This window comes from Haliotis cracherodii, unplaced genomic scaffold, assembly GCF_022045235.1.
Source record: "Haliotis cracherodii isolate W230 unplaced genomic scaffold, xgHalCrac1.p SCAF_15, whole genome shotgun sequence".
Taxonomy (NCBI): Eukaryota; Metazoa; Mollusca; class Gastropoda; order Lepetellida; family Haliotidae; genus Haliotis; species Haliotis cracherodii.
In genome coordinates this window covers 36519414-36543793 of record NW_027266270.1, presented here as the reverse complement: position 1 = coordinate 36543793, position 24380 = coordinate 36519414, and the positions used below count along the sequence as shown (strand labels likewise).

Genomic DNA, 24380 nt, shown 5'->3' with positions numbered 1-24380 from the left:
TCTAAGTGAGGAACATTTAATGGTTGTAGATTTCTCGCCAAACTAAATATTTCTCGTCAGAAGTATGTTGTGACATGCTACTGGCATATTGTCGCTACTCCTGATCCATAGGTTGTGTAAAGTAGCTAAGTGCACTTTAATTCAGTGATAATACATGACATTATAATGACCTGAAAACAGATACTATTAGTTTCCGTTCACTGACTTGTGTTGTTTTTGTTATCGTTCTCTGAAATTTATCTTGTATGATATTACATATACACAACTACTAAAGCAAATACTCACAAACGCAGGGACACCCCGACCGTTTTCAACAACATGTATTTTCTAACAGCAGTTGTCATTGATCATTGACAGTTGTGTCCGTGTTTAGGTTGTAAACAATATCAAATATCTTCATCGATGCGTTGCCATAGTTACAGTCTGAACATCTTTGGGTAACATTATATCATCGTTAAAGAACGTTAAACATCATTATCTAAGTGGCATGTGGGCATTTATTCACTATACATAATTGAGAGATTCGTAAACTCTCAAGAACATTAATCAATGGAAACACCAGCTTAAAGTGGACGACTTGGTGGCTGTCCAAGCAAATTAACCTCATAAAAACTCTGCTGATGTTATGACGAATATTTGCCTGGTAGTTGATGAGTTGAGCAGCAAATGGGGTGTTTTCCTTCCGCCGGATTCCTGGCAGATACTACCGGGTACTTACCCGAAATGCATCCTAGTTACACCGGGCTAGTGTTTCAGTCTCATACACTCAGTTGATTACAATGCCTAGATATCGATTTGAATTGGGTGCGAAACACGGGAGGCCTGACTGTTCGTGCTGTGTGAGCGTAATCATCTTTCAAACACGTTGTCATTAAATCAAGATAAACAATCTAACGTTCTGTTCCCCAACGTCTCATCCGTTCTATTTATGTCGAGAGTGCATGTAAATTGTGTATACACATAACCACTTGTCATATTTAGTTCAGAAGACGAAACATCAATTCGTGCCCCTCTTTGACACTTGGTGACCAGGTGTTCTGACTGGATCCATTGTGCTGTATTGTGTATTCTTTGTATGTTGCCACATGTCCAGTAGATGCAGAACATTACATTATTCAAGGTTTCACATTCATTGCCTTTGTCGTTCTTGGCCTTTGACTGTGGCATACGTTGAAGTAAAATGTTGAACTTGCCCCAAATAATAAATAATTTATCTATCATCTTTAGGAAGATATACAACCCCAAAACACTTTCTCAACAAGCAACAAAGGTTTTTAATATTTTATAATTATAATCTACTATACGACATACTCTGATCCTATATACCTTTCTTGTCAAGATCTCGCCAATTCTTCTAATTTCATCTGAAGTCATCTCAAGATATTCTTAACGTTCATGATCACTCTTGCAAAGGCATCGTAAACCTTACCAGATCAGTTCCGAGCACCACAGCTTGAGGTGAGTTAGGTAGATATTCGATAAAAGTTAGCCAACAAAATCTTTTAACAAAATTTAGGTATTGATAAGCTAATCTATGCTCTATTTCTAAACTCAATATCTTTTGTACTATAACACCTCATCTTTGTAAAGAAATATATGTATCATGTATAACGATAAAAGCCCTATGGTATTGCATTACGTCATTTAAAGTGCTCGGGACATTCTCTTAAGGTTGAAATGGGTAGAAAACTGACTATGTTACGTTATGAAAGGTATTGTCCACTGTGCAATGTTCCTGTTGTGTCCTTTGTCCTTTGTCCTCGTATAATGGACACAGAGAAAATAGTATTCCTTCCTATTTATATAAGAACCCTACTTGTCAGAAATTCATAATACTTTGTACATCACAAAATACACAAGTTATTATTTGTCTAAGTAAAAAAGTTTTCCTAGCTTTCCAGAAGCGTGAAAGGTTTTATATCCAACACTGTAATTGTTCAAAAATGTTTAGCTGAAGTTGCTCTTCCATTTCATTCAATGTAACACTGTTCATCGTGTACTCGAAAGAAGCTCTAAGTTCATGGAAGGTTAGAGTATTGTTCGATGTAACATAACAAACTAAATGTGTCGCAAATTGCTGCGTGTGTCATAATAATCATGAACTGTCTCACAAAAATCATAAACTGTGTCTAGTATCTGAAACTCAGTAGAGTAAACTGAGAGCCTTCTAGGCCAGCACATTTAAAAAACTGTAGGCCCAGTGGAAATACTGTAGGCCCAGTGGAAAAACTGTAGGCCCAGTAGAAATACATTTTATAAATTAGCTGAAGCAGGGAGGCATACTCTTGCAATATTAATTACAACACACAACCAGTCAACCAGAAGCTTTTACTGCTATCACACCAGAGTACGATCTATTATCATATATTTCCCGATAATACTGGCTCTCAGCTCAGTGACATGACCTTATGTTTAAAGTTTTTGGGCATATTGTGCTAGGTTACGACCAGTGACCGAGCCTAAAAATCGAGGCGACAAATGCCTATATGTGATTTGTCTTACATAACTCGATCGCAGGAAAAGATGGAAATAATTACTTAGATGTAAGTTTGACAATTTTTAGAAATATGGTTGCGGCTATTATTTATTAACGATTTGCTTGAAACGTCTTTATATTGCTCTTTGACGTGTTCGTTATGGACCCGTTGTCAAAGTATGTGTCCCAGATTATTATATTTTTCAATAGCATTGCAGGAAATAGTTCATTATTTTAAATCTATTGATGAAATATGATAAATTGAAATGAAATACGTATTTTCTGACTTTATGAAAAGTGATAGATTTAAAAAATGAATGATATGACAGGTATGTTCATGAAACTATTTTAAGTTGGCTACGGTATGGCGGGTACACTGGCCTGCGGTGTTGAAAGATTTAACGACCGGAGTACTTTGAAGCTGGACCCTGTTCCAACGAGCAATCTCAGCTTTATAATTCATTTACAATGTTTACAGCTTAAAATAAACTGTAGGCCGTAAGGGCCTGTGGAAATGTCAAACCATCAGCCCGAGGAAAAGATCTGTCGGCCTCGGGCGTACGGGCCGATGTCTATTTCGAACACTGCGTGCGTCAAAGACTAACATCTAGTCTCTGAAATGAACATAACGTACAGAAAAACCAGTTGTTCAGTTATCTTAATAAAAATATAATAAAAGGGAGCCCAGTGACTCTCTTCATTTTCAGATACTGCAGTAATCTAGACTTACCAAACAGTATAGACTTGCATGGGCTGTATTTGATATATATTTGTATGAGGGTCTGTAAGACAGACTACCTGCGTCACAGTAATCATGGACTGTACGAAAACGATGATCATCAGGTTAATGCGGCGTTACAGTGTCACTTGTACGACTGCATACAGACCACGAATCCCGATCCTTCAGTGAGATCAGATAGCACAGGCATTGGAAACGTGTGCTCTTTTCTGATGAGAGGAGGTTCCAGCTATTCAGAACCGACGCCCCAATCCTTCAGTGACAAGAAATCAGAGAGCACAGGCACCGAGAGAAGCATAAGACGCCTAACGAACTCTGTCCGACGTCGAGTGCACGCTTGCATGTGTGCACGTGGAGGCGATGCACTCTACTGAATCATTGAAATACATTCAGTGACAGTTGTGATCTTCTAGAATTTGTTTTGTGAAATCTCACATTTTACCCCTTGTATTGTTTGTTGAAATCGCACGCTCACTGTACTTACATATTGCACTGTGGGATGTTGACATTTGAACTATTGTGTATACCAGTGTTTAAATCTCGTCAAATAAATAACAGGCTGTTTATCAGTCAATCCAACTTTTTTTTTAAGTCATAGAATCAGTACTTCACGACCTTTTCCCTCACATTTAGGTTTCGGATAAATAATGTAGGAAACTTAAAATTCCCACCTGAGCACCTTTGGCAATAAAGTCCATGTCCTAGTGGACCTAATGTCTGCCGGGGGAGCGGAAAGCTGGGGTTTGGATGCCCTGAGTGGGGAATCCATGTTTACAAAACTAACCAAAAATGAGTCTGGGTTGTCGGGTTTTTGCGTGTGTTTTTTTTTTGCCAGTTCGAAAGACTGATCCGAAACTTTTGATCTTTGCGGAGCCTGAATATACCTGGTTGTCAGGATCGCCGACTTGTTTCTTGTGCGTGCCGACGGTGTGCACTATTGACGTGTGCGACTAACCACACCTGACAAACAATTCATGATCACGTAGTGAAGTATCAATCAATCAATTTAAAAGTAAATAAATTACTCTGTGATGTTCATGTCTGGTGCGGGACAGTTTATGTTATTTTACTCTATGATGAACATGTCTGGTGCGGGACAGTTTATTTTATTTTACTCTGTGATGTACATGTCTGTTGCGGGACAGTTTATGTTATTTTACTCTGTGATGTACATGTCTGTTGCGGGACAGTTAATGTTATTTTACTCTGTGATGTACATGTCTGTTGCGGGACAGTTTATGTTATTTTACTCTGCGATGTTCATGTCTGGTGCGGGACAGTTAATGTTATTTTACTCTGTGATGTACATGTCTGTTGCGGGACAGTTTATGTTATTTTACTCTGTGATGTACATGTCTGTTGCGGGACAGTTAATGTTATTTTACTCTGTGATGTACATGTCTGGTGCGGGACAGCTAATGTTATTTTACTCTGTGATGTACATGTCTGGTGCGGGACAGTTAATGTTATTTTACTCTGTGATGTACATGTCTGGTGCGGGACAGTTAATGTTATTTTACTCTGTGATGTACCTGTCTGTTGCGGGACAGTTAATGTTATTTTACTCTGTGATGTACATGTCTGGTGCGGGACAGTTAATGTTATTTTACTCTTTGATGTACATGTCTGGTGCGGGACAGTTAATGTTATTTTACTCTGTGATGTACATGTCTGGTGCGGGACAGCTATTGTTATTTCACCGTGCCTGCCTTTTGTTTGTGAGAAACATGGCATGGAAGAGCTGTGTTGCTTACTTCGTGCATGAACTTGAACCTGAGGTACTGCGAGTGCAACCCCACAGTGCAACGGTTTATTCAACAGCGCCTAGGAACATGTTAAATAATTAAAAACTTAAAACTTAAGACAACAATGAATTAATTGGAAAAGATCTAAAAGATCAGATCAGTCAGCATTAAGTGTGCTTTCTATTTCACAACCTACGTCATTAGCACTCTTTGATGACTCTGACTGCTCAGATGTCCATTGCTGAGTCACGTCCTTCAATATTTTGAATAACAACCCAAGGCAACAATTATGAGGCTTTCAAATCAAACCCAGCTTTTAACTTGGTCAATATTGACAGCCATACCAAAGATATATACAGCATACACAACTGATAAACTTGTTGCAAATATTGACACATTACTAACGCTTGCGGAAGTAACAGGCGTTGTTCACGTCGATCCGACCCTTTTTGTGAATAGGCTAACCCAAGGTCGAGCACGTGCTACCTCATAATGCTAACGCACGGGCGTGAAAGGTCCCTTTTCACAACTCAGATTTTCTTCTTGCAAATTTAACGATCGATAGATAAATTGCTCTCATAGTCCCACAATTTGATTCATGGTTGAAAGAGGATAAGTTCAAAGGTTCGCCCATGCTCTCGTTATTCAGCTTTCCAGCTCTGTATGTTTGTTTGTTGTTTTACGCCACACTCAGTAATACTCCAGCTATATGACGGCGGTCTGTAAATAATTTAGTGTGGACCAGACAATCAAGTGACTGGCATCATGAACATCGATCTACGCATTTGGGATACAATGACATGCATCAAACCAAGTCAGCGAGCCTGACCTGATCCCGTTAGTCGCCTCTTGCGACAAGCATAGTCGACCTTTATGACAAGCATGGGTTGCTGAAGATCTATTCTAAACGGGATCTCCACGGGTCTTACGACATAGTCGACTTTTATGGCAAGCATGGGTTGCTGAAGATCTATTCTACCCCGGATCTTCACGGGTCTTACGACAAGCATAGTCGACTTTTATGACAAGCATGGGTTGCTGAAGATCTATTCTACCCCGGATCTCCACGGGTCTTACGACAAGCATAGTCGACTTTTATGACAAGCATGGGTTGCTGAAGATCTATTCTACCCCGGATCTCCACGGGTCTTACGACAAGCATAGTCGACTTTTATGACAAGCATGGGTTGCTGAAGATCTATTCTACCCCGGATCTCCACGGGTCTTACGACAAGCATAGTCGACTTTTATGACAAGCATGGGTTGCTGAAGATCTATTCTACCCCGGATCTCCACGGGTCTTACGACAAGCATAGTCGACTTTTATGACAAGCATGGGTTGCTGAAGATCTATTCTACCCCGGATCTTAACGGGTCTTACGACAAGCATAGTCGACTTTTATTACATGTAACAACGCGTGATGTCTGACGTTGATTAATGAATAATTTGCATACTCGTATATGCAAGGGGCCGACGTATGGTTCTCAGTAGGAAGTGACAACTTGGAGACGATGGCTTGCGGTATATACAGTTTTACTTTATACATGTTGATATAAACATACAAAAGACACTATGTGCCAGGTCAGCACATGGTGGTAGTGGTTGGTGTCTAGGTGCCCCGGAGCACCCAGCCTAACCCTAGCTAGGCGAAGGGTAAGACCTTTCTTTTCTCCTTCCTACTCTCCTCTCTGGACCAAGGCTTATATAGCCAAGGTCACCTGACATTTAGTAAGTAATAAATATAAATGTAAACAGTAAATCATCAGTGACATACTTGCACACCTGTTCAGTAACAGCAATTAAATGTTTCAAGGCATATAGATGTCATGGCTCCAGGGTAATGAGCCTTTGCAATTAAATGTTCTTCAGACAATGGGTGTCGTGAATCAGTTGCTATGACACATGCATGGGTTGCTGAAGATCTATTCTACCCCGGATCTCCACGGACTCTTTCCAGCTCTGATTTTGTTGGGTTAAGTTCAGAGTTTAGCTTTTCGTTTTAGCTACAGTTTTCTGTTATATGTCTCAAGACTATAACAACAGAGCCATTGTGCGGCTGGTATCGGCCTCGCAAGTTAAATATCCTTATTTTTATTTTTACTTTCATTTGTAAATGAACATGTCATGTCCTTTATAAGAGGGAGTTTTATTTACTTTCATTAAATAAATGGTAACTCAAATCCATCAGTATAACCGTCAACTCTTATATATCTAACTAATGTGTTGTTATTTAGGTCTATAGTCCTCGCCACTTGAAAAAGAATCACGAAATTAATTATTGACGTGAAAACAAGCCATGCAGACGACAAGGCTTAACATTTAAAGTAATGACATTTGCATGCAATTTATTTGGTGCCGAGAAAACTATAAAGCACTTACAAAGTTTTGGGGTTTTCTTGGTTTGTTTTGTGAAATTATTTATTCGGTCGGTATTGACAAAATATATTTAGTACTAGACTCTGACAGACATAAACCGGAATTGTCGAGAGAAATAACGTAAGCACGTAAGGGGCCAGCCATTTGGTATTCTGGGTCGGGGCTGGGGTTTTCTGGAACAAAATGGATTGTGTCTTCTTGATTCTTGAAAAGAATAACTAATATGCTTGAGACTGTTGATAAATAAAGAAAATGGATGCAACAACAATTACATTGTTGCAAGGTGTTTTTCTGTAAAACGTATTCAGACTATCAAATGATCGGTCCCTGACGCCTCTAACACTATGTCAACACATGTACGCAATTTAATCATATAGGGTATATGTGTGCATCTGTGAGTTGTGTTTGTACAAGTCCGGACTGCTGCCGATTTATAGAGCTAGCCAACTGAGACACCATGCCGCAGTTTAACATGAATACCCCACACAGATTCAGTATACTCACTCCGAGCCGGCCACTCCTTGTTTTAGCCTCTTATTGCCGAGCACCAGACAGGGTAACAACAAGTACCATCTTTTAACGTCTTTTGATATTAGTGAGTGAGTGAATATGGTTTTACGCCGCTTTTAGCAATATTCCAGCAATATCACGGCGGGGGACACCAGAAATGGGCTTCACACATTGTACCCATGTCGGGAATCGAACCCGTGTCATCGGCGTGACGAGCGAAGGCTTTAACCACTAGGCTACCCGACCGCCCCCTTTTGGTATGAAGTGGCCGGGGGTAGAAAACCCCGGACCTTCCGCTGTCCGGGCGGACGCTCTAACACTAGGCGGTTTTGACTCGTCAAACCTTTTCCATACGTAAGGAATATCAACATAACAAAGCGCTTCGCCTGTGGTTGTTATTAATATTTTAAATACAGATAGCAAAAGCTGCAACTGAAATAACACGATATTGGAATATATTATTCTGGTAAAATAATAGTTTCAGATATATACCGTATAATTGTCAGTGCAAGAGAAAAAACAGTCTAGATTTTCCTCCGAAATAGATTCCATTTGGCGCAAAGAGTAAAATAGTTGTGACGAATATATGACTGGACCACTGAAAATCAGTCATGACACCAGCTGTTCGCGAAAAGGGTAAGCATGTCTAAAAAAGAACCGCGTGAGTCGCACCTGCGTGATGCACGTAAAATGTGTTCCTCGAGCCTTTTGCACGTGCACCTCTCAACTCGGGTTATGTAATGTATGTCCCGGACCAACTCGAGCACGTTTATCAATCACCGACTGGTAATCCTGAACAAGTTGAACCGACGCACAAAGCGCGTTTCCTGAACAAGTTGAACCAACGCACAAAACGCGTTTGAGACAAATAGGTGGTGCACAGAAGCAAACATATTTAGTTTGTTTCAGGTAGAGACGGTGTAGGCATGTTGTGCACGTGCAGGTCATAACGATGAAATTAACTACGCTCCCATTGACACACGTGTTTCTCACGCGACTATTGAGGGATCGGTGTGTGACAAGTCAATACCAGAATTCTTAGCAGAGACATGCTCATATCAATCTTACTACTTGTCGCGGACCACCCGCTACCCCTTTCTTCACAATGGGACGCGCCAGTGAGCGGACCTCATACATAGTCATGCGGGATTGTCAGGTCACAACTCGCCGATATCCTGGCTTACCAGTAATTATCACTTGTCCTTGTCGATAATGAGCCAATCGAACGAAACGCTACCCAAGCGGACGAACGTACAATGCATAGAATGACATACAACGTCCTGTATAAAACACATCTTCACTGTTCATAGGAGGATAAACTGTTAGTCGTGATGTAAGTAAATATTTAGTCGTAAATTTCATAACCGTGACAGAAGACTTCGCGGGTTCGAATCTCCCTGGCGAAACACATTTTTCATGAAATTGTTATGATTGGAAAATGTTTCGTCATTGCCCAATAGTGTTATCGAGTCATTTAGTCAATTCAAGGTCAAGGACAAAGGAGCCATGGCTAAAAACAAGAGTTACAAGGAGTTAGGAACTGTGCACCATGTGGCCATTAAGCTGGAAATCGGAAACGACAAAAGCCCATTTCCTGACGTTTGAAATAGTGTTGATATTTATGTAAATGCACACATTTCCAAACATTCTATATCATTTGGCTATATTTACATGCATGCCTTGCTTGAGAATGTGTGGAAATGTAGACATGCCCTCATTTACATCCGTGTCCGTACCCGCCCACTGTCCCGGCAGGGGAGCTCTGTCTCGTATGATTATGATGAGCGACACAAAACCAAATTTACATGTGTACACATACTATTTGGAATACTTTGGACAGTTAAAAAAGTCAAATCTTATTTCAAACGTTAGAAATGAAACATTTCCCCGATATTTAGAGGAACAGAAATTAAGAGGAAATGTTTTACGCGCGCTTGGCATGAATGGGATGAGATTGACGCCTATACGTTTGAAATACTTAGAGTCCGAATCAGTGAGTTGTGTGTCATTTTATTACCTTTCATGACCATATACAGGCATCGATGTTCAATCAAGCCTTATGAAATACATTGGAATATAAGGACATATAGCTAATTTCACCCTTGCGGGCGCTCGGTATCCCCATACAATATGTACATAACGTTGTATCTCGATAAGTTGAACAAAGGAGGCACAGTACATAAGCGAGGGAAATTGAATTGCAAGTGGCCATGGGGATGATAAAGCTTCTATGTTTGTAACATTATGAAAGTGGATCATTTGTCGATAAATATTACGACAGAAATGCTGTGCAAGTGCAAGTACACACGAACATGCTAAGTGTTTATTTTTATTAACAACTCAAATATATGCATACAAAACCAGTTTGTGAACTTTTAGATTGTACTATAACGGTCATAAAATATTTAGATTTCCATAGTTTGCCATCATTAAAGTATGTTCAGTGAAAGACGCAATAGAATTTGTTCATTTTGCAATATATACTCAACAACAAATGTTCCTGTGACACCGATATTTCAGTGTATTTTTCAAACAAGTAAAGTTTGGTTTTCAATATTGTAGTACATGTATGGAATCAAGTCACAAAAACGCAACTGCATGCAAAGTTGACTTTTATGCAAGCCCCATGCATTTCACTACCCAAGAATGGGTATAAAAACATGTGCGTTAACGGGATTCCATATGCAATTTTTAGCATCGTGCTGACAAATACCACTCAGAAAAACAACAAAATTACGCGATTATTCAACATTACCAAATGCCAATCCTGTCCGAAAATGAGCGTCTGCGAGCCATTGGTATGCTTGAAACAGGATCGAGTCAACGTGATGTTGCAAGACAATTTAACGTCCACAGAAACACCATTTGGTGTTTATGGCAACGTTGGCAACAGACGAATACAGTCAGAGACCATCCTCGGAGTGGCAGGCCACGCGTAACCAATAATCAACAAGACAACTGGATTCGAACAACACACCTACGAAATCGATCCCAGCCAGCAACAGTGACTGCAAGAAGCATCCCTGGCCTTCGACGAATATCTTCACAAACCGTACGTCGCCGCCTCAGATGTGCAGGGATTGTCGCCAGAAGACTCGCCAGAAGACCCGCCAGACGTCCAATTTTGACAGGAAACCACCGTCAAGCTCGTCTTCAGTGGTGCAGACAGCGTCTACGCTGGACGGCCATGCAGTGGGGACAAGTTCTATTCACTGACGAGTCTCGTTTTCACCTCAGCCACAGGGATGGACGGATTCGAGTGTACCGACGTCGAGGTGAACGAATCATTGTGTCATGGAAGAAGATCGGTTCGGGGGCGGCAGCGTTATGATATGGGGTGGGGTTACAGCAAGACAGAGGACCCGTTTGATAGTGGTAGAGGGAAATCCCAATGGACAGCACTACCGCGACGAGATCATCGGCCCTGTTGTTCTACCGTTTTTGCGTCGTCAAGACCCAGGCATTACCTTTCAACATGACAACGCCCAGCCTTATATTGCTCGACTTGTTCAGGATTCTCTTCAACAAAACAACGTGAATGTCATCACCTGGCCGGCTCGCTCCCCTGATCTCTCATCAATCGAGCACATGTGGGATGAGATGGATCGGCGCCTTCGATGTCAACCACGTGTTCCACAGACACTCCATGGCATTTTGGCATGTTCATGTTTTTTATGAAATCACGCATTTTCTGAAGTCATTATGGCAAATTATGTTGCAAACCGAAATTGTTTCAGATTTGGTAAAAAACATAACTTTGCATTCAATCTTATTCAATGTCACAGGAACTTTTGTTGTTCAGTATATATTCAGAAGAGTTACAGTGATGATAGTGAAGGTGTAATGATGATACTTGTCTGTACAATTAATTGCGGGCTTGAAGATCAGTACCTTGTGTGTCCACCATGTTGGGCGATACATGCACGACACCTTGGTGGGGACATGTCAGGGGACTTAGCGGGCGTGTCCAGTGTCTCGGGGCAGACATATTAGGTGCATTGGAGATAGGCCCTGCGCACAAGAGGCGTTGCAAGTTCTGTCGCTCGCTTGTGTGTGAAGGATGCAACAACACACTTTGCTTATTGATCCCCCGAACAGGCGTGTCTGCCACAGGGTCATCAGTTCCTTCTGTGCAAACACTTTCACAAGTTTATTCCAAAACTGGTATCATAAGTCGTGCCACTGTACTGGGACAAACAACAATAATTTCTTTACACCCTGAACACCAGCGTAAAACGTCATTAAGAATAGCATCCTTAGTTTGTTTCACATTCATGTAATTGATATATGGTAAGAGACAGGCACATTCTTGATAGCAATAATCGTTAATGTGCGCAAACAGTTTTCGTTTTAACATTTCCATTCAAATGAAAGGAAAATTATCATGGCCTCAAACGCGATTGTTTACCCTCGCCCTTTTAGTTTGTACAAACATACATTGTTTATGTACTGTACTTTGTGAGAATAACTGATGACACATATGGTAAATATAAGGAAAGCATGCTGATCCCCTCTTTGAACTAATTAGCAGGTTTCACTGATCTATTTTAACAATAGTCTATGTCCCGCATAGAGACAAACATGAACACATGGAGGTCAGGAAAGTATGGAACCTTCAAATCCAAGTACGACATGTGCTGAAAGGAGTATCTATGCCGTGGTCTCACTGACCTCACTATGACCAGACAAAAGCCGATCACCATTTTCTCTCAATTAGCTGTTAACGTATTGTTTAAATACATGTATGTTTGTCCTATGGAGTGGGAAGATGAATTCACTATAATTACAAGTTTCAGGTAATCAGGCCACAATAGATACTTTGTTGTTTGTTTGTTGTTTAACGCCGCAGTCAGCAACATCCCAGCTATATGTCGACGGTCTGTAAATAATCGAATCTGGATCAGACAATACAGTGATTGACATCATGAGCATCGATCTACGCAATTGGGACACGATAACATTTGTCAACCAGGTCAGCAAGTCTGGCCACCCGATCCCGTTAGTCGCCTTGTACGGCATGCATGGGTTGTTGAAGACCAATTCTACCCCGGATGTTCACGCGTACCACAGTGGGTAGATGACAAGTGTTCAGAGTGACCAAACAATCTCCATCAGACTGTATGACAAGAGGGATGAAAGTCAACTTTCCCTTAATGTCGAGCAATATTCCTGCAGCTCCAACTCTTGTTGTATACGTATCTCCAAAGTTTGAGGTACAATCGAGCATGCTCTTTCTACCAAGATTTCAAAGAGCGTCATACAACTATTGCTCAGAAGTTGTTTGATTAGAGTTACAACATTGACTTGCCTTTGAATGTGTTTGTGACGAATGCCGTCGATGGGCCATGATACGCTCATCTTTTCGCGAACACCCCATATCATTACTTTGTGATAATGTTTCATATAAACACATACTCATGATATAGTCGAAATCGTACAATCGATTGATTATGGCACAACTGTCATGAATCTGAAAAGTGTTTTGTCGCTTTCATGTATTAATAATGAAGACCATACACACGGAGACAATCTTTGGTTGTAGAGTAATACCAGCTGTCTCTGTAAAGAACAGAACTGATATCCCTTGGCCCCGGAAGAGCAACTTGTGTACAGATGTGGCCACCACTTCTTCGTGTGAAAAGCATTAAGAATCACTTCTAGAAAATATATTTCGCTGTGAACTGCATATTTGTCAACAAGTAAACATGTACGTGCGCGTACAGCTAAAGTAATGTGATTTGAAACAATATGACAACCATGAGTTATGTATGAAGACTACGTGATGTTATAGAGGACAGAGACGGAGATATTGTCGGAAGGGCACAAAGACATTTTAGCCAACTATACGAATAATAGCCCATGTCAGCAACTGTGATGTCGGTGTCTGTGTAAGTTGTTACAGTCTGTATCAAAGCATGAACTCAGCAGATTCATTAGTATATCTCATTTGTATTGTGTTACAGTAATTTAATACCTTGTTTCTTTTTAAAACACCCAAGAGTCTTGTGAATTCGTCACTGGTGTCTTTTAAATCACATCAAATGCATATATTTTTATTATGTACGATGCATTGTCATCACGCCACTTTAGTTGGCATATAACATCTAAATTAAGACGATTACGCCAAGGGCTATCTTTCAATATTGATGAAGAACATTCATAATGAACGATATTTGTTATACATTATAGGTAACACCATTGAGGAATGTTTATGTTATAAAGCCACCAGTGAAACACTTGAAATCTCATATTTTTTTATAATTCTCTCGAAATGAAGGATACAATAATAAATTAAGTACAGATTCATAAATATTTAGGACTGATTATTGAACTTGACTACATGATACTGCTAAAGTGTTGTACTGGTCAGCAGTTGTGGTAAGTAAGTAGTGGTTATGTTCGAGCCTCGGAGAAAACAGTAAAACAAAAGGTTAATCTATTAATCGTAATTGGCAAAGTTGTACAATAACTCTATCTGGATTACTTGATGAACTAGTCAGCATTAACACACATTTCCATGCCACAACCCCTGCTATGCATTCTGCAAGACATGAAAAACTGATTTCCCTTTGTAAGGCACAGAAAACTTCGATTCTAATAGACATTCCTCTGCTTGGGTTAGGCTCCTTCTTTCTGCAACATTAATAGGCACAGGAATTCAGATTCAGAACAAAGGGAAACAAGTAGCTGCACATTAACCGCCTCAATACCCGTTACATTACACAGTTTCTTGTTTCTTGAGATTACATTATGATTGGAGAACATTAACTGATTGCATCTTTCTGAAGGGCATAACGTCCAACTATCATTGATAATGCATAGTCTTGCAGAACACAAGTCTCTGTGGGTAATAGAGGTCGACATTTCAGTAGACATGTCACAAGCTCATAATCCTACTTATTGTGCAGTGCAATGCTAATCTTTAGAGGACCCGTATTCACAAGGGAACACCACAAATTGCCTCACTGTGTCTGGTAATGAGTGCAGGAATATAGGACGTGGATCAGTAGATCCTTGTACTGACATCCACATCGAACACACGCACCACTCATACATCTGTACAACAAAGGCAGCAGCAGTCTAGCATCATACACTCCTAACATCTAGCATATAAAGCCATAGTTGCACATGGTGACATCGCCTGTGGAAGAAAGGTGTGGAATTGTTGGATTCTATATATACTAATTCTACACCTTATTCCAAACATGAGGGCACACACGGAAATGCATTACTTCATGCAGTGAGAACTGTCAAACATGGACACTGAATGCAACAGAACGTACCAAAACATACAGACAAGCACTAGTTGGGTCCTGAGTGTAGAATAATAAGGAAACAGTATCGAGGTTTCAAACAGCTGGAACAATACGAATGCATAATTATACATGTACATTATTTATGGTAGTTGCTATTGTGTGAGTCGCTAAAGTTGTTGTTTATCGGATTTCCCCTTTGCAAGGGAGAGTAAACCCAACGTACTGTTAATATACTGAACCGCAAAAGGAACGTCACCCTAAGTAACATTGCATGAAAAGTTGTCATTTAAATATCTGGGTTATTTTTGTCAAAGTTTCTAAAATTTAACATTAGCTTGTCCGGAAAAATGAAATTTGATGATACAAAAACAAAGTAGATGACAATAAAACCGATCGCCCAAACGCATCATGGCAAAGGTCATGGTAGCCCGAGTTCCGAGCAAATTGAAATGCACATGCGTTCCCCCATTTCTTGCCCTATAAAAATCCATCCAGATCGGATAACATTCATTCGTTATTAAATTGTTACCACATGCCAAGATTGACAACGTAAGGACCATATACAGGCTCCAGCAACGGTACCAGACCACCAACACTACAGATGACCTACCACGTAGTGGAAGACCAAGGGTCACCACCCGACGTCAGAATCGTCAGATTGTGCGACAGAATCTACAAGGTCGCTTTGTTACTGCTGCGGAAAGTGCTCGACAGACCATGGGGACACATCAGTGACACATAAGTGCGGAAAACGTGCGTCGACGATTGAAGAGCAGACACCTCCACTGTCACAGGCCACAGGACCCATTCTGACACCACGTCATCGGCGAGACCGTCTTCAGTGGGCAACACAGCACCAGTATTGGCGCCACCAGCAGTGGAGACGAGTCCTCTTCTCAGTCGAGAGCCGTTACTGTATCTCAAAAGCAGATGGCAGAGAGAGAGACTGGCGACGCCTTGGGGAACGTTATTCGGATGCTTGTGTTGTTGAGAGAGACTCGTGGGGTGGTCTCAGCATCATGGTGTGGGGTTGAATTGGTCTTGCACAGAGGGTCGACCCTTTGGTCTTCCAGAACATCGGTCCATGGAGAGGCAATGCTGTCACAGCAGCTCGGTACTATGATCAAGTCTTGAGACCACACGCCATACATCATTTGGCACGTTGCCGCAACGTCGAGTTCAGGCATGATAACGCCCGTTCCCACACTGCAAGAGCAACAAGAGACTTCCTCCAGCAGAATGGCATCAGAACCATACAGTGGACTGCCCTCAGTCCCGATATAAATCCCATTGAGCACCTGTTGGACGAGATTCAAAGACAGTTGAATGACGTCTGACCAAGGCCGAGAACTGCAGCTGAACTGCGTCAGGCGTTCCCCAGAGTGTGGGCTCAAATGCTTATGGCCTTCATCAATCGCATCATCCTTTCCATGTATCGACGTTGAACGGCAGTCAAAAATGCACATGGCGGACACACGAGATACTGACTTGTGATGCCATTTTCTCTTTAATTTCAACCTCGATGATCAGTTTTGCCAAGTTTCATCTTTTTAATATGTCTCAAAGTATGTTTACAGTGTTTGGACAAATAAGGATTCTCATATATCTATTCATGGTGATGTTTCTTTTGCGGTTCAGTATAGTTTATCATTCTCACTGTTTGTTTTGTAGTTGCAACCAACGTTTCGTGTCTGTTTGGGACTTATTGTTCAGTCGGAGTGACGGTTGCCGAATCATAAAACATCTTATAATAATAGCGACGAACTATTGAGCTGTTTAGACAACGGTGAGGCATTAATGAAGTCAAGCAATTTGTGAAGTCTTGTTATTGTGGAATGTAGCCATGAATGAAGTATAGACATTTGTGAAATATATATATATATTGATGAAGTCCTGACATTAGTGAAATCTAGACATGTGTGCATGATTGCATTGTACAAGTTTTCTGTGCCGTGTCTATTTCAGGGACTCAACAAACATTCTACTACATGTCTATTCTAGTATTCCCACATGATTTATGTTTTTTGCTATAAATGTTTCACACACAGAACTAGTGAAACATATGATTTCGAGCAGTTATCATATATATTGCATATAGAAAACCCAGACATGTCATCCGTGTATTTCCCAGATTATTGTTGCGGGTTCAGTTAACTCTTCGCCACATAAATACTGACGGAGGTACATTCAATATCTGTAGAATCCCTCTCCGCCATGTATAAATATTTTAATTACTTCGTGTAGTAAAGTCGTCACGCCGAAAACCCGGGTTCGATTCCCGACATGGGTACAATGTGTGAAGCGCATTTCTGGTGTCCCCCGCTGCGATATTGCTGGAATATTGCTAAAAGCGGCGTAAAACCATACTCACTCGTGTAGTAAAGATCACTAGTGGGGACGACCTTATCATGTTGGTGTACTTTCTGTTCGTGTTGCGCCAGCCAATGTTCGCCTGTTTGTCAAAATTAACAAGTTGGGTCACGGCTATGACCATCTCAAATAGTTTGTTTGTGACCCCGTCGTGGTATGGCTGGAATATTGCCAAAACGGCGTACTTACCAACACATGTTTATTGTATATTTACCTAGGTAGCTGCTGATATATATATATAACATATATATATATATCACCAGCTACCATGGTAGGAACAGGACAGTACATGGATGTTTGTCGGAAACAGTTTCGTTAGTTTATTACACTAATCGCTGCAAGATACCGTATTGCTACAACTCGTATATTTCAAGTATTGTATAATAGCTATCAATAGTAAGATGCATTTTGAAACACGCTCATTGAAATAAGTTAGTGAGTCGTGCAGTAATCTCTGTGTGTTACAAACAGCATGATGTATATACACATTAAGTTACGTAATATACAGAGTTTATTCACCCCATTTAGCTTACACATTCCTGTATGGGTCCCCCTTCGATGAAAACATACATCAACAACATTAAAACTGGACAAGTGCAAAACGAAATTTATGCAAGGTAGCACTAAATAAATATAACAGACAAACACTGGAAACAAACTTTATCAGCAGTAAGAAGGAGGTTGTTTATCAGTATACCAACAATAAATATTACCATGAGTACATGTGGGAATAATATAAAATGTTTAACGTTCTTTTTGTACTGAAATATACGTTCAGTGGTGCCCCTTTGATCAGATCATATGGAGAACAGTTGGAGTATTTGCTTTGTCTGTTCGAATCTTGGTTTTCCTATCCCCCTTCCACTTGCGTATTGAATATTAATATTATAACTGGAAACACATGATGTCGCAATAAACGACCATGGTTACTCTCGATGGTTCAATCGACATCTGATTTACGTCATTCATTTACATGCATGACATTTATTTGCACAACAAGAAACGAATATAATACAATAAAATCCCTCTTGAAGTTTAATACTCCTTGTGAATATTTTTGAAGTTTTAAAAACTGAATCATTCGCATTGCAAATGAACTTTAAAATTGATGCTTTAATTTATACTGTGCCTATTCATATCTCGATTTGGGGAATTTCGATGAAAGGATATCTGAATACAAATTCGGACAGGTCCCTCAAATAGCTTGGGTTGGCAGATTTATTGTTAGTTGAAATCTGTGGTCAGTCAGTTAAAGTCGGTATTTTCCAATTCTTGAACTACATCGGTGGAATGAATACTTCAACACAAACACTAGTCTACCCATATAGCTCTTAAAGGGAGAACTAATGAGCTTCATATAGGATGCGCTTATCTTCCCGTTGGAAACTAATAAAGTCAATCTGGCGATGACATTATTTAAGGGCTGTATCGTCAATATGTCATTATCATACGAGCCGTGATATTGGTCACAATGGAGAAGAACGAACGCAAGGGAAGGAGGATAATAATCGTCATTCGACATGAGATCGTTTCGTGCCATACAGACACGGTTGGAGTCTGATGACAAGATAGTTTGTTCAGTCAAATCTATAAGATGATAAGAGTGAATGAAAGTGGAACTGTGGCTGACCTGGTTAGGTCAAATGATCGACGAGCAGATGGAAAAGGACGACGAAACATCATCACTCGACCTTCAGCGTGTTCTGGCAGAAATCCACAATCACGGTTTACACTACTACAATCCGCCGAGAACGCCAAGCACTCGGATGGGTGCAGAAACACGCCCACTACTACCAAGCCATACGCGAGGCGAAGAAGGTTAAACGTGTGGAATTCTGTACACGGCTGTTATTGCTGTTATTGTCACGGATGAGTGTACGGTGCAGTCATGTCTTAGCTACAGGCAAAGGGGGCGCACTCCGGAAACTACTCTGTAGACCAGGGCACCCATACCAAGGCCATGTATCGGCACGAATATCTCAAAGAGGTACCACAGATATCTGTATATTCACGGACACCCTCGATAGTTTAGGATATCAAGTCAGTTTGCGTGATTACCTGTTACCATCCATATCGATGGCGTACCCTGATGGTCAAAGGCTGATGCAAGACAATGACCCGGACCATACCAGCTGCAGTACCTCGGACTGGTGTCTCCGACATAGTGTTAACCACTGGAGAAGCCCGTCAGAGTCTCCTGACATTTAATCCAATCGAAAAGGTGTGGGCTGAGATGAAGAGACATTTGCGTCGCCACGTGAAACCAACAATTAAAGATCAGCTGATCTCTGGGGTTCAAGGCTACTGGTCATCACTCGATGCACCCGGATGTAACAGGCTCATTGATGGACTAAATCGAGTCGTTGCTCAGGTTGTTGAAGTCAGTGATGCAACCTCTGCGACAATGACACATTGGAGTGAGAGAACGAGAAATGAGATCACAATGAATATGATCATGTAAACAAGTTATTGTCCACATCATCGTGCAATATCAGTTACCGCCATATGTATTTCATGTAAACATGTACATACGAGTTGGAATCACATGGAATCATTGTTAGTTGGTTATAAATGATTTTGTTGCGCTAGTATTGAATTACCGCATTTCCCATAATACACGGATACGTTGCAGCTTATATGAAAAGGGATTTTAGTCAAAGCGACAAGTTAACAATTGAAATCTTCGTTTAATAAAACGGTTATATTTACTGAACAGTTTTTCTGTTATCTGTTTTATTGGTTTCGGTAGAATGTGGAGCCTCAGAAAGCATAACGTAAAAGACTGAAACTGAAATTGCCTTTGTTTTTATATTTACATGCATGACACTACACTAAGTATGATCACATTCAGTTGGAACAACAGAAACATACATATCACAGGCAATATAACATATGCCATTTTCTCGGAGACTAGTGTTGTGTTGACACTTTAATTTCAACCTTGATGATCAGTTTTGCCAAGTTTCATCTTTTTAATATGTCTCAAAGTATGTTTACAGTGTTTGGACAAATAAGGATTCTCATATATCTATTCATGGTGATGTTTCTTTTGCGGTTCAGTATAGTTTATCATTCTCACTGTTTGTTTTGTAGCTGCAACCAACGTTTCGTGTCTGTTTGGGACTTATTGTTCAGTCGGAGTGACGGTTGCCGAATCATTAAACATCTTATAATAATAGCGACGAACTATTGAGCTGTTTAGACAACGGTGAAGCTTGAGGCATTAATGAAGTCAAGAAATTTGTGAAGTCTTGTTATTGTGGAATGTAGCCATGAATGAAGTATAGAAATTTGTGAAATATATATATATTGATGAAGTCCTGACATTAGTGAAATCTAGACATGTGTGCATGATTGCATACATACATTGCAATGAATACTTCAACACACACACTAGTCTACCCATATAGCTCTTAAAGGGAGAACTAATGAGCTTCATATAGGATGCGCTTATCTTCCCGTTGGAAACTAATAAAGTCAATCTGGCGATGACATTATTTAAGGGCTGTATCGTCAATATGTCATTATCATACGAGCCGTGATATTGGTCACAATGGAGAAGAACGAACGCAAGGGAAGGAGGATAATAATCGTCATTCGACATGAGATCGTTTCGTGCCATACAGACACGGTTGGAGTCTGATGACAAGATAGTTTGTTCAGTCAAATCTATAAGATGATAAGAGTGAATGAAAGTGGAACTGTGGCTGACCTGGTTAGGTCAAATGATCGACGAGCAGATGGAAAAGGACGACGAAACATCATCACTCGACCTTCAGCGTGTTCTGGCAGAAATCCACAATCACGGTTTACACTACTACAATCCGCCGAGAACGCCAAGCACTCGGATGGGTGCAGAAACACGCCCACTACTACCAAGCCATACGCGAGGCGAAGAAGGTTAAACGTGTGGAATTCTGTACACGGCTGTTATTGCTGTTATTGTCACGGATGAGTGTACGGTGCAGTCATGTCTTAGCTACAGGCAAAGGGGGCGCACTCCGGAAACTACTCTGTAGACCAGGGCACCCATACCAAGGCCATGTATCGGCACGAATATCTCAAAGAGGTACCACAGATATCTGTATATTCACGGACACCCTCGATAGTTTAGGATATCAAGTCAGTTTGCGTGATTACCTGTTACCATCCATATCGATGGCGTACCCTGATGGTCAAAGGCTGATGCAAGACAATGACCCGGACCATACCAGCTGCAGTACCTCGGACTGGTGTCTCCGACATAGTGTTAACCACTGGAGAAGCCCGTCAGAGTCTCCTGACATTTAATCCAATCGAAAAGGTGTGGGCTGAGATGAAGAGACATTTGCGTCGCCACGTGAAACCAACAATTAAAGATCAGCTGATATCTGGGGTTCAAGGCTACTGGTCATCACTCGATGCACCCGGATGTAACAGGCTCATTGATGGACTAAATCGAGTCGTTGCTCAGGTTGTTGAAGTCAGTGATGCAACCTCTGCGACAATGACACATTGGAGTGAGAGAACGAGAAATGAGATCACAATGAATATGATCATGTAAACAAGTTATTGTCCACATCATCGTGCAATATCAGTTACCGCCATATGTATTTCATGTAAACATGTACATATGAGTTGGAATCACATGGAATCATTGTTAGTTGGTTATAAATGATTTTGTTGCGCTAGTAGTGAATTACCGCATTTCCCATAATACACGGATACGTTGCAGCTTATATGAAAAGGGATTTTAGTCAAAGCGACAAGTTAACAATTGAAATCTTCGTTTAATAAAACAGTTATATTTACTGAACAGTTTTTCTGTTATCTGTTTTATTGGTTTCGGTAGAATGTGGAGCCTCAGAAAGCATAACGTAAAAGACTGAAACTGAAATTGCCTTTGTTTTTATATTTACATGCATGACACTACACTAAGTATGATCACATTCAGTTGGAACAACAGAAACATACATATCACAGGCAATATAACATACAGTAAACTACGGTTATAACGAACACGCTTATAACGAACTGACGGATATAACGAACTTACTTTTTAGTCCCGACTATTTGCTGTATATATGCTTATAACGAACTACGGTTATAACGAACTAAAAATAGTAGTCCCTTTGAGTTCGTTATAACCGTAGTTTACTGTATAAACAACGCCATATTTCATTTTTAACAGCCCCGCTTCCTATGAAGCTGTACACTATTGTACATCTTGTCGTTACAGAGTTTACAGTTCTGGGAACTGGATAATTCTTGATTTCCTGCACCACAGCCGTCCGTTGTAATCGTTTATTTTTCTAACAAGTATCCTCCGTCGTGTCCTTGGGAACGTGTTCGGACGGGGGAAACTTGAAGCAAATTCCAAAGAGTATGGGGCGGTCGGGTTAAAGCGTTCGCTCGTCACGCCAAAGACCCGGGTTCGATTCCCGACATGGGTACAATGTGTGAAGCCCATTTCTGGTGTCCCCTGGTGAGCTTTCACACATAACAGTAGGACAGGGGACCTTCCCACATCACAGTAGGACAGGGGACCTTCACACATCACAGTAGGACAGGGGACCTTCACACATCACAGCACGACAGGGGACCTTCACACATCACAGTAGGACAGGGGACCTTCACACATCACAGCACGACAGGGGACCTTCACACATCACAGCACGACAGGGGACCTTCACACATCACAGTAGGACAGGGGACCTTCACACATCACAGTAGGACAGGGGACCTTCACACATCACAGTAGGACAGGGGACCTTCACACATCACAGCACGACAGGGGACCTTCACACATCACAGCACGACAGGGGACCTTCACACATCACAGCACGACAGGGGACCTTCACACATCACAGCACGACAGGGGACCTTCACACATCACAGTAGGACAGGGGACCTTCACACATCACAGTAGGACAGGGGACCTTCACACATCACAGTAGGACAGGGGACCTTCACACATCACAGCACGACAGGGGACCTTCACACATCACAGTAGGACAGGGGACCTTCACACATCACAGCACGACAGGGGACCTTCACACATCACAGCACGACAGGGGACCTTCACACATCACAGTAGGACAGGGGACCTTCACACATCACAGTAGGACAGGGGACCTTCACACATCACAGTAGGACAGGGGACCTTCACACATCACAGCACGACAGGGGACCTTCACACATCACAGTAGGACAGGGGACCTTCACACATCACAGCACGACAGGGGACCTTCACACATCACAGCACGACAGGGGACCTTCACACATCACAGTAGGACAGGGGACCTTCACACATCACAGTAGGACAGGGGACCTTCACACATCACAGTAGGACAGGGGACCTTCACACATCACAGCACGACAGGGGACCTTCACACATCACAGTAGGACAGGGGACCTTCACACATCACAGCACGACAGGGGACCTTCACACATCACAGCACGACAGGGGACCTTCACACATCACAGTAGGACAGGGGACCTTCACACATCACAGTAGGACAGGGGACCTTCACACATCACAGTAGGACAGGGGACCTTCACACATCACAGTAGGACAGGGGACCTTCACACATCACAGTAGGACAGGGGACCTTCACACATCACAGCACGACAGGGGACCTTCACACACCACAGCACGACAGGGGACCTTCACACACCACAGCACGACAGGGGACCTTCACACATCACAGTACGACAGGGGACCTTCACACACCACAGCACGATGGTGGACCTTCACACACCACAGTACGACAGGGGACCTTCACACATCACAGCACGACAGGGGACCTTCACACATCACAGCACGACAGGGGACCTTCACACATCACAGGAGGACAGGGGACCTTCACACATCACAGCACGACAGGGGACCTTCACACACCACAGCACGACAGGGGACCTTCACACA

At 41.5% G+C, this 24380-nt stretch overlaps 1 protein-coding gene across 1 annotated transcript in view; it reads left to right on the top strand.

Moving 5' to 3' along the window:
* Nucleotides 1–24380, top strand: part of LOC139462110 (complement component receptor 1-like protein) — a 39675-nt gene that overhangs the window by 4690 nt on the left and 10605 nt on the right. The gene's annotated exons all lie outside the window — the stretch shown is intronic.